General features: G+C 37.6%; 1 long non-coding RNA gene across 1 annotated transcript in view; it reads right to left on the reverse strand.

Moving 5' to 3' along the window:
- Positions 1-12450, reverse strand: part of LOC136846495 (uncharacterized) — a 145742-nt gene extending 133292 nt beyond the window's left edge. Inside the window, exon 1 of the long non-coding RNA XR_010855414.1 lies at positions 12252-12450. This is a non-coding gene — a long non-coding RNA (uncharacterized lncRNA). The remainder of the gene's footprint in view (positions 1-12251) is intronic.
- Positions 12451-12736: the final 286 nt, after the last annotated feature.

Here is a 12736-nt window from a genome sequence, read left to right on the forward strand (position 1 = left end):
ATATATTCAGAAAATCTGTACCCTCGAAAGTCCAAACTAACATTCCTCTCTCTCTCTCTCTCTCTCTCTCTCTCTAAGCGGCACATTCTTTCTTTCAGTATGACGCACCAAGCCCTTTTTTTATGCGCCATTTGATACCTCTCTATCAGTAAACAGATCAGAATTTTATCTTCCTCTTACCGTACCGTATATTTCCTTGTTAATCACGCCTTTATCTGGAGAATAATCTATCCACTGCGACGTACAGATAAGCAGTCATATCGCCCGAGGCTTGTCAATCCTTCCATCACCTGTCAAGCTGCATTCCTCAACAGATACGTTTTGTTTGTCATCAACCACTCGACGATAATCTAGAGAACATTCTCAGTTTCTCTGTGAGTGGAAACCATTGCATAAAATCAGACCGTGTTAACGAATACAAAAATGTTTGAATGCACATTTCGTATGCAGGGGAGAAGTAAATAAGAGGCCTTCACATTTTATGCATGAAAATGCAGGGGAAATGTCCTTGGTAGCTAACGCTCACCAGACCACTGGTTACTGATCCTTCACTTTGGGTAAAGGATACTCTATGGTAATCAGAACTCTGTGCAGTTCTGCCCTCATAGTTATTGATGTTTTATGATCGCAGGAGGGAGGGTTTGTTGATATATATATATATATATATATATATATATATATATATATATATATATATATATATATATATATATATATATATATGAAATTTTTATCACACCGTGATTTATATACAATCATGAAGCTACAAATGTCGCTTAATATCGAAATTCACTCTACCTCGGTATATCTCCGTTGGAGAATTGTCGCCGAAGGGGAATTTATATAAGTGATAAATGAATTGGAATCGTGGGGACACGAACCCGCGACGAAAGCCTATTCAGCGACTCCAGTTGACGTAAACCATTGAGCCATCAAGAGAGGTATAAGTCTCTTGCCGAGATGTCGTACTGTTTTTACCCGTCGTGAGCGGGGAAAGTGTATAAGCCTCGACAATGACCCACCTCCGCCATGACAGTTCATTGGTACGTTTGGAACTCGCAGCTCTTGTTATGAAATTTTTATCACACCGTGATTTATATACAATCATGAAGCTACAAATGTCGCTTAATATCGAAATTCACGCTACCTCGGTATATCTCCGTTGGAGAATTGTCGCCGAAGGTTTATAGATATATAAATAAATATTTATATTATATAAATATATTTATATATATATGTATTATATATATATAGATAGATAGAGGGAGAGAGAGGAATATGAGTATAGTTATATATATATATATATATATATATATATATATATATATATGCACTTCACATACAAATATATATATATATATATATATATCTATATATATATATACTTGTATATATATATTATATATATATATATATATATATATATATATATATATATATATATATATATATATGTGAGTGCATATATACATATATACATATATACATATATATACTGTATACATATACTCTTCTCTCTCTCTCTCTCTCTCTCTCTCTCTCTCTCTCTCTCTCTCTCTCTCTCTTCTTTCTTCTCTTTCTAATGCAAATCTTTATTTTGGAAAATAATTTGATTTTACATTGTTGTGCCATTTTACTATACTTACAGATGCTGGGGAAGATGAAGGAAGGTAGAGAATTGTCCAGCTGTGCAAGAATGGCAAAAAGAAAATGGACATACTAATCACTGACCAACACCACCAAAGAGATCATAAAGAATTTACCCTTTAAATGCAAGAAATAATGATAATTAAAAGAAAAAGACCACAGACAAAAAAAATGCAGATATGATTGGCACATCAGACAAAAAGAATTACCAGTTCCTCCAATAAAGTCACTCAGGGACCCTGATGCACACAAAGAGGTGGAAAGGAAGACTCCCCTGAGGAGTGTGGAGATTATGCCAATACACAAATAGACTATCGTAAAATAGTGGGTTTGTTCTGAAACAAATCAATCTAGATACACTTCAAAACAAGGAATTTTAAGTTCTAATCAACATGAATGATGTCACATCATAAACTTCTGAAAGAATTCAAATACTGTATCCTCCAAAATACACACAACCAAAAAATTATATCTTATTCTATTACAGTTTCCTAGAACTTCAGCACATTAAACAAAGCTTTTAATACACAAACCACCAATATTAACCTGATGCAAAATATAAATTTTCATAAAATTTATTACTGGGACACTTGCCTACTGTTAAAGACAGCTTACACCTTCATGCCGATAGGCTAGTTGGCATTCAACCAGAAGAAAAAGTTCATATGGCTGACCCCCATGAATGTCTAGTACATCAGTTCTCCACCAAGTGTTTTGAATGTTTCAGCTCTTGTCAGAATTCTCCTTGAAAGCCTACTAAGTAGTGGGGAGGTTGGGTGGGATCTACTTTTAACAGTGACTATCCAAATAATAAATTTTATATTATGAATGATACTTACCTACTGTTAAAGATAGATGATTCCCACATTGAGAAGAGGATGGTGGGTAGAGCAGCTAGACAATCAGCTCAGCCAATCAAGCTAAAGGTTTCCTGCATGAAACTCTTAAACATTCTTACCTGATTTGGAATCCTTTTTGGATGTTATTGCTGCCAAAAGTTGGATTCTATTCAGAGAGCAAGGCTCTCATATATGTGCAGCATAGACCAGCCTTGTGGAGAAAACTGCTGTAATTCAGCCAGAAATAAAACCTGTACCTGGGTTTGAAAGCCCTAACAACAACAGTCACCTAAAATTAAATACCTTTATCATATAAAGGTATGCTCTTATACAATATATGTACCTTCATGTTCCCCTACATATCAAAACCCAGGATTTAGAAGAAAGAGCCTAAAGATTGCTCTTACTCTGATTCAAGAAATGATTTTACCTGCTACTAGTAGCAGACTAGGGCTTTACTGTTTTTGGACACCATTCTGCTTCTTAAAGTGGTGAGCAACAAAAACCAAATTGCTCTCCTATTGCCCTGCATTGATCACATCCTCAAGCAATAAATTGTCAGAAAACAAAATAAAGTAACAACCACTCTTGCATTATAAATGTTAAATTTCAATAAAAGTAAAATGTATGGAACTAGTCCTCATGCACTGATCAAACATGTCACAGCGAACACTGCATTCTTGACAAAGATGTTCTAAGTTTTGTAAAACCACAAAACAAATTTAACTTTGCCCCTTCCAGGCTAACCTATCTACATAAATTTTAACTTCACTAACAGGACAGATGTGTTTCCTCTTCCTTTCCCACCAAAGAGGTTAAATTCAGTATTCTTACATACCTCATAAAAAACATAGCCTTAACATTATCCTCAACTCTATGGTAAAAAAGATAAAACGGCATTCCCTTTACAACTGCTTTATAGGAGAATGCTTGCAATAAACTTACTCTTTTAACTGCCGATGGTCTAAACAAAAAGTGTTTCATAGTAAATATTTCAATGGAACTGATTCCAGACTCATAAGGATGCTTGCAATAAACTTACTCTTTTAAGTGCTAATGGTGCTAACAAAAAGTGTTTCATAGTAAATACTTCAATAGAACTGATTCCAGACTCAAAAGGATCCCCAGATAAAATTTTAGAATTACTTCTTAATTCCAGAGAGGGATTGATACCAAGTTCTAAGGGCTTCAGTCTCAACTGAACTCAACATGTTAAGGTGTTGGTCATTAGCCAGATCCAACTGCACACAAGGCAATACCGAGGAAAGCATGGAACTATAACCTCAAAAAGTAGACAGCAAAAAACTCTTACTTTATCTACGAAAGCTGTGAAACTTTGATGTCTACATGTGTACAGGCTGAAAATTCCCTAGAGCAGCACCTGGGGCATACACAATCCTTAGCTTATGATACAAGGCTAAAATTTTTCTCCATTTGATTAAGAAGAGAATCTGATATACCTTAGAAAACCTCCTTGCTGGAAGGAGACAGTTGAGCATCTCCAGGCTGTTAAGTGTGGGAGGCAGAAGTTAGTGGAACTGCATGGAATTCAATAGTCTGAGTCCATTTTTCCTTAATGGAAGAATACATTTGCGATCCACTGAGATAGCTGGAAAGCCCAAAAATCATCCGTCTGAGGCTACTAAGGCTCTATGGGAGTCAATGAGCATTTCTTAGATTCGAAATTCTTTCAGTATTTTCCTTAGAGTTGATAATATGGGACAGTATTGTATATGTGTCTAAACTCAGCCAAACTTGAAAAAAATGCATCTGCAGCTCAGGCCTGAGGGCCATAAAATGAGTAGTAGACTGGTCACTCCTGTTCATCCACATGCTAATAAGTCCACTGGCAGACCTGCGGATGTAATTACCACTCTAGCAGAACTAGTCCTTCCTTAATCCTCAATCAACAAAAACACTGCCCTTACCTGGAATGAACAGGAAAACCAGTACTGTACTATGTTGTTTATTACTGCCCAAAGAAGCAGTCTTTCAGCTAAGACTTAGTTTCTGACCAGGTATTTGCACATTAGAAACTCTTCCATTAAGCCAAGAGTTTCAGCTCTTAGGGGTAAACCTACCAAGAGTCTTCAACAGTCTTTCCAACACCCTAACATCTCTTCGATTTGTGTTATGAAACAGAGGGAAAAACAACAAAGCCTGGATGTAGGTTTAAGAATAAACTTCCTAACTCGTAGTTTTGGCATCCCTCCTACAGAATTGACGACAATGATAGTTCTGGATTTACCTAAAAGATTAATGAACGTTTGCTGTAAGTTATATTTTTGTTATGCCACGACCTCACTGTAATTTTACCTGATTATCTGAAATATTCTCTAGTGAGGCCATGTATCCTAACAAAGAAAGCCATTACTGTGTGGGAAGCTTCCTTAAGGTCTAAAATTCTTCAATAAGAAGCAAGAAGTGTCTATTCATCTTCCGAAGAAAAGCCTGCAAATTGCATGAGATTACCCTCATTCCCAGATCGAGAATGGACTGAGAAGGTGTTAGGGAAGTCTACTGAAAATCAAAATGCATAGAAGCTGAGCCAGATGAAGCAACAGATCTTTGGTCTTTGAAATACTGCTGACAGAGTGTGCCAACTTGAACCAGTCGAGTCAGCAGAAAAGAATTCTTGCTCCTAAAAGATGAAACCATTCCCCTAAAGGCAACAAATTCTTTGTGAATACTTGAGGCACTGTACATGAGCTAAAACAAAGCACCTTAAACATGAATGCTTTTCCTACAAATACACATCGAGGGAAGTTGTGTGACTGAGGATCTATTGATAAGTGGAAAACGCATCCTGCATGTCCAACAAATCATCCAATCGTTCTTTTAGAAAGTCTTTAAAACCATGCTGGGAAAAACCATGAAGAATGGGGACAGAATAATAAAGTTGTTCGGCCTCAATACATCCATCAGTGGGCACCATTCTCCATTTGCTTATGGCGCTAGGAAAAAGTTAGTGGTAAAGTTCCAGTGATCCTCTCTAATTACAACCTCTACTGAAGAACAAGATACTTCTGCTGGAGAAGATATTAAGGAAAGGCTATAGGGAGATAACCCCACTGGAGGGGAAATATGAAAGAAATATACGGTAACTCTCTTCCACTACCTCCACCACCCAAGGTTCTGCATAAGTCTCTCTAAACATGCCAGAAGGCCTGCAATTGGTCATCTACTGGAACCTGAGAGATGAACTGACCCTGAAAGTATAAGAGACCTGAGCAGAAGAGATACAACTTTTACTAAGAGGGTATGAAGGAAGAGAAGTGGCAGGTCTTTCACCCCCCTAAGAGATTAACTAAGAAATACTCTATTATTCTCTACCAATATATCCTCCATAATCACCTTAATCAAGTCAGGTTTAGAGGGCAACCCAAAAGGAGAAACCAAAATAGCTGCCATGTCCTGTGCAGGAGAAACCTTGGCAACAGATAGGTGCATGACTGTTCCCATTTCTTCGAGATCGAGTTATTATAAGCATGAGAACATTCGCCTGAAGGGCCTGATATGGCCTTAACCACATAAATCAAAAACTTAAGACTCTTCCCAGTTAAAATCTCATCAGTGCCACAAACACTCTAGGCTAGTACCATAAACCCTCTAAGCTGGCGCCGCAACCTCCAAGCTGGTGGCACAACCTTTCTCAGCTGGTGGCAAAAACTCTCTAAGCTGGCACCACAACCTCTCACCTGGTGGCGAAACTCTCTACACTGGCACCACAAACTCCCTTAGGCTGGTGCAAAGAATAGGCGATCATACTAGGCGAAAGTTCAGTAAAAGATAAAACCTCAGCAATTTAAACAGAGACCTGGACAAAACATTTCATCCCAGCATTTCAAAGCATTTGTCTGTCTCAAGAGTAGCTCTCTTCAAAGGAATGAGATAGGCAAAGAAAATTGAATCTTCCACCAAAGACGATTTAAGCGCCAGTAAAACACCTGTATCATAAGAGAAAGTTCTCAGCACCAGGAAGACAAGAGCTGGCAGACTAAAAAGCAGCTTTGTGCACCAGATTTTGAGAAAACTGACAAAATGCACTCTAAAAGGAGATAACTTAGGTTTCTTCAAATACTCGTACTTAATGGACAGTGAAAAACTCGAAGATAACATAGATCTATTCTCTACAGGGCCTCTTTCCTCCACTTAATGAGAATTCAGCAAACATAATGCTCCAGCAAACACCAGGATACAGAAGGAGACTTTTCCGATTCAAACTCTCCACCAGAGGAGTTTGGGTGACAGCAGCGGACTACCCACAATGAATCCCTGACAATTTGCAAGGGGAGGCTGAGGGAAAGGCAGTCTGAAGTGGCTCACCTGAGTCTACACAAGTTGGCTGAACAAAAGATGATGAAGCACCACCAGGGCCAAAGAAAACAGGAAAGGTTGGGGGGAGAGGGGAAGAGGAGTGACAGCAACACCTGACTCCCCAGCCTTGTCTGAACAAGACTCGACCAACTTGCGAGAATTTCAAGACTACACAACCTTAGAAAGCAAAGCAGCTAGAATAGCATCTAGCCTGAAACAAAAGAAGATTCTGTAACCATGGTAGGGTTGGAAAGAGAATCATTTACAAGGGCAGAAGGAAGAGACTTGCATATAGCTGAAGAAACAGCATGAAGAACAAACATGCATTTTGAGGAGAAAGAAGAATAGCAGAAAAGGGCTGAGAAAAATGAGTAAATCTAGAAGATTGCTTATACCTATATAATTAATCCTATCAGTGTTAACAACCTCATTATTGTACTATATATCGATGATGGTAGATGTTGAATTGAATTATTTTATGAAGATTTAACAAAACAATCTTTTGGCTAACACATTAAAAGAGATTCAAAGCATGAAAAACGAGAGGCAAGTGATGGGGGCCACAGATCCATTGCCCCGATAATCAACCCGGTTTCCTGGCAGCAGACTCTTCCAACTGTCACAGGGCTGGGGCTACAGATGGGTGGGAGGACCAGCACCTTAACTCTTACAGGGGAATGTAAAAATGATCACACTCTATTGTGGGGACCCAGAATGATTCCTTACATAAATTCAGTCACGCCCTTTACTAACGAAAACAAGGCTTTCATCCTGTTCCAAATTCACAATACACTTTCCTAAACTGAAAGAGGAGTGGAAGGTGGAGCTAAAGAGGAAGTCTCAAAGCTACAGCATTAGCAGAGGAAAAGCCACAGGCTGAGTATGAATAACTACAGACAAAGGACCTGGAGAAGGGGGAAACTGCCTGTTTATAATCCAACTGCTTCCTTTCTCTTTCTATATCTCACAAACTTATGCATAAAGTCCTTCGAAAATCCCTTCATTCCTCACATCTGTTCTCAAGATCACACTCTATAAGCCTGCAGCCAGCAGAAATAGTGTCTGTCTACCTGAAAATTTAGCATCCTGATAACATAGTTTAATCATTCCTGCAGAACCTGACATTATCAGCCTTGATTTCAGTGGAAGGCATCCTAAGAAAAATAAATGTACAGTACTGTGAACGCAGCAAACAGTCAAAATCATAAAATACCAAAGAGTGCCTTTACACAATGGCATCAAGGAGAATTCTAACAAGAGCTAAAACATTCAAAGTGCACTGGACAGTCACAAGATCTTTTTCTTTTGTTTGAGTGCTGACTCGCCACATATAAGCTATCTTTAACAGCAGGTATGATTCATCACAAATAACACCTTTCCTTGTGGAAGCATTAGTTATAAAACCCACTTACTTTTCCCCTATCCTACAACGAGATGATAAGCCCTCCTGGCACCTGTACCTCTTACAAAATTCATCTGAGGAATACGTAACAAATTTTTCACACTGTGCAATACACCCAAATTCACAAAAATTAATTACACACTGAAAAACTTCTAGTATACTACACTGACTCATTACAACCAGTTTAACTGTTTAACAGGTATTTCATTCTCATTCAACCTTGTATCATCCAGCAATTATAACTTATACAATCACAAATAACTGAATGACTGCAGCTAGTCTTGATCTTCTTTTTAATCTGTTACAGTACTCCTGCAGCTTATGAAAGGAAGAAAATTCCAGAAAGAAGATTATCTAATCAAAATACATAATCACATTTCCTCAAGAATATAATAGCAGAATACTATGTACATATTCACAAAAATCCTCTAAACAGGCTAAAACTACTACATTTACCTATGTAAAAAAAAAAAAATCAATTATTTCCTCCATCCACACCACAAGATTTCCCCTTCATGTAAGAAGTATTTATGTCAAACAGCAGACAGACAACAGTCTGTACAGGAAGAGGAAGATTTTCAGTATAGTCATCAGAAATGTTTCTAGATATCGTCACCTCATAAACTAACTGCCTAAGTCATTTTTTCTACTTTTGGGAAATTAAAAAATTCATTTTCTTATGCCTATGTCACTGAGTGACTTAGGCAGAAAAGTTTTTGGGAAATTTATTCCACTTACTTTCTACATCTGACTAAGGCAAGTATACCAGTAGATGCACACATATTGGAGATTTGATTTAGGCAAAAATCCAAAAATCAATGAAAAATTATTTAGGCAGTTAGTTTATGAGGGTGACGATATGTAAAAACTCTAAACTTCTAATAGTTATTCTTGAAAAATCCACAGCATTATTTACATTCATATATTCAATCATAAGGCCATTTAGGATTATGTAATGATGATACAAAGAAATACAATTTAGTAATTTAAGCAGTCCCTGAGTCTAATTTTTAATCTTCTGAAGGCTAAGCAGTGTTTTGTTTAAAGGTTGTTATAATGAGAAGCAGAGACATGGGATAGGTCACTATACACTCACACATTGTCCTAGAAGCCAAATATATGCACATATCATCAGTGCCCAAGCACCTTCTCCATCCAAGCTAGGACCAGGTAGAACCAAGTACTGTAATGGTTACTGATTACTCAGCAGGCAAACCTACGGGTCCCCCCAAAACCTGCCATCCTTTGTTCACACGGACAGTAAGGTCATGTTGTGTTGTGCAAATAAAAATGAGATTTCTACAACAAAATATTTTTCTTGCTAACTCATTTGTGGTCTGAATGTCCCAAAACACATGAACTCTGACTTCAGTTTTGAAGAAGAAAGAAATACAATACAGTAAACCCCCCGTATCCGCGTTCTCATGGTTCGTGGACTCACGCATCTGCAGGTTTCTCTGTGGAACATATCTAGCCATCATTTATGGAAAATTCGCCCATTCATGTGTATTTTTTTCACTGAGAAATATTCACTAATTACTGTATTTTCATATATTTTTCATGAATAAATGCACTTTTTTGTGATAAAACTATTAAAATACTCAGGTATAAGCATTTTTACAGGGTTTTTCTTGGTTTAAGCTATCAAAATGGGCAGTTCTAAGTGTTTTTATATGGGCATTCATGGATTTGACCTATTCGCAGGGGTGTGGGACGCATCCCTCGCGAATACGGGTGTTCACTGTATCTAGGAGTGAATGTTTGGATGTGCCTACAGTCCATTAGTAGATAGTAACTATCTTTCTCAATGTTGTGCACAGATTGGATCTGACATAAAAAGACTGAGGGAATGGGCAGCAGGTAATTATTAGTACTTTATATGAATAATGGATCTATATGGAAAATATGTTTTGTACTACAAAAACCTGATTGCTCCATACCAGACCATTAATCATACACTATACAGTCTGAATCACAATTGTGGTGGGAGGTTAAGAAGACTGCAAAGGTCCAATAGTTACATATGAACATAAATTCTTATAGGATACTGTTAGCATACACACTCCTAGAGAGAGAGAGAGAGAGAGAGAGAGAGAGAGAGAGAGAGAGAGAGAGAGAGAGAGAGAGAGAGAGAGAGAGAGAGAGAGAGAGAGAGAGAGAGAGAGAGAGAGAGAGAGAGAGAAAGCAGCAGTCAACTAGCCATTCAGGCGAGACTTAGATTACATCTCAAAAATAAGTAACAAGTGGACAAGCTATATGGTTAGAAGGAGTTGTAAGAAGAATTTGGCTCACCTCGAATAACAATCCTGAGTAAAACACCACCAGCTCCACGTAATTGCATTCATAATGACAGAAATCTCAATATTCCTCTTGAAAGGTAAGGAAGTTAAGAGGGCCATAAACTCAGCCAGCCTCTTCCGAGATTTCTAAATACTGTATACTTACATGATGAACAAGAAACTATCTTCTCAGTGACTTGTTTCCTTTGCTGATGTGCTGACAAAAAGCATGGAATCTTGCCCACTTTGGTGCCTGGCAATCCTGAGGTAGTGTAAGATGGCTATCACAGGACAAAAGGAGGTCATCTCTGTCACTAGAAACTGTGGCTGGTAGGGTAAATGGAACAGTGATGAAATCTAGGGTATGGGTTATCTGAGCTAAATGAAGATCCCAAGAAGGTATTGCATCTCAATCCATACCTTGAGTTTTGAATAACTGAGATAATGGTGATCTATAACCCAAAATGACTAAGATGTTCCTTCTTTGGCATCAGTTCCACAAGGTATACCATTCTGACTGGAAGAGGTTGGTAGCTGAGACCTTGCAAGGCTTTGCAATGACTGCTGTGGCCTTTGCTGAAAATCCTTTCTTAATGATCCTTTGTTTGACCATCTACAAGCATGGTGACCAGAAAGCTGCTGATTGAGGTGGTATCTTCTGAAGTATGTATTCTTCAGAGCCATTTGATTGACCTTCATACCTCCACTGATGGTTATAACAAGTATGGGGATCACTCTTACTGGGGCCAGAGAGGAGGCCACTAAAGTCATCTTTACAAAGAATGAACAATGAAACATGACGAATGAGGCCAAAAGGTAGAAAGGCCTACTGTACAGCTCTAACCTGCCAATTATGCATGCAAGTATTACTTCCCTGAACTGCTGGGTGTAATAAGGTGGAGCAGTAATTTGGCACGCTGTTGTTCAGGCACATTGCAAATGAATCCACCAGAGGTGCTTCCCACTATTCAGTAAGAAGGATTTGACTCTGCCTGCTCAGAAAGTTTACCACTACAGTGTGTCTGTCTGACAAAAACCTTGTGATCTGCTGACTGTTCTCTCAATCTCACTTTAAAACCTGGATCACTAGATTACAATGGCTTCCTAACCTTGCTTGTTCTTCAAGCAAGCCATATGTGTGCATGCATGACTTTTTAAATCTTTAATTACAATTACACTAGTGTGTATATGTCAATGATCAAACAGGCTAAGATATTCAAATAATTTAATCATTTATGGCCTATCAAACTTTTTAACTTTCTTTGCATTTCAAGCCTAAGCAAGTTACCTGTAGGTTTATGCAGATGGCCACAAAACTCAAAAATAATTTTCCATTTAATCATTACAAAAAAACTGCAAATAAGCAGATAAATGAAATCAAAACCTGCAAATTTTGAGGAACAACTGTACAAGGGAAATAAGCCGATGCTGTCATGTTCCCTTGTCATTTGAGGGGCCTCTACCTTAAAAATTGCACTCTTACTCATTTTACATATAGCTACATTATTAGGATATACACAGTTGACAACAAAGAAAACAAAATTTTTACAAAAGCTAATACAGTACATCAAAAAAAGACGTGAAGCCCGTTGAGGTAATCATGTAAAGACTTAAATGCCTTTCAGGATATTTCTGATAGACTTGGACAGCAGGAATGTATTAACAACCAAATCATTGATTCAATATAGTTGCTACTGAATATAAGTAGACTTGGCTGTATTCTACACAATATCAAAGTGAAGCATTGTAACTCATTTTATATCTTACCATCTTATTTACTGATACAATGCCATCCATCATAGTCCAAAGTCTTCCTATCATCAGTTTTTTGTCAAGCCTCATGTCAAACTGCATAATGGATGGTATCAATTGGACAGCTCATTAGTAAATTCTTCATTGTGGTGGAAGTTGTCCATGAGAATGGATGTTGAGGCTTAATTTCATGAACTCTATCTCAAGGACCTTCCTCATAGAAAGGTTGAATGTCAAGTATTTAAAGATAGAAATAAAAATGGCAACTAATGTAAAACGAAGGAAGATTATCATACACACAAATACTGCATATACAGTGTAACTGAATAAACTGCTAAATACGTAAAGTTCCAGTATTATATATTAAATGAAAAACGATGCTCATAAACTGAAAAAAAGGCTATTCATTCAACAATGTCACATGCTAAAAATAAAATATGCATTTTTGCAAATTTTAAATATAATCGTAAGAAAAAAGGCCTTATGAGCACAAAAGGTCA

The sequence above is a fragment of the Macrobrachium rosenbergii genome, chromosome 15 (assembly GCF_040412425.1).
Source record: "Macrobrachium rosenbergii isolate ZJJX-2024 chromosome 15, ASM4041242v1, whole genome shotgun sequence".
NCBI lineage: Eukaryota > Metazoa > Arthropoda > Malacostraca > Decapoda > Palaemonidae > Macrobrachium > Macrobrachium rosenbergii.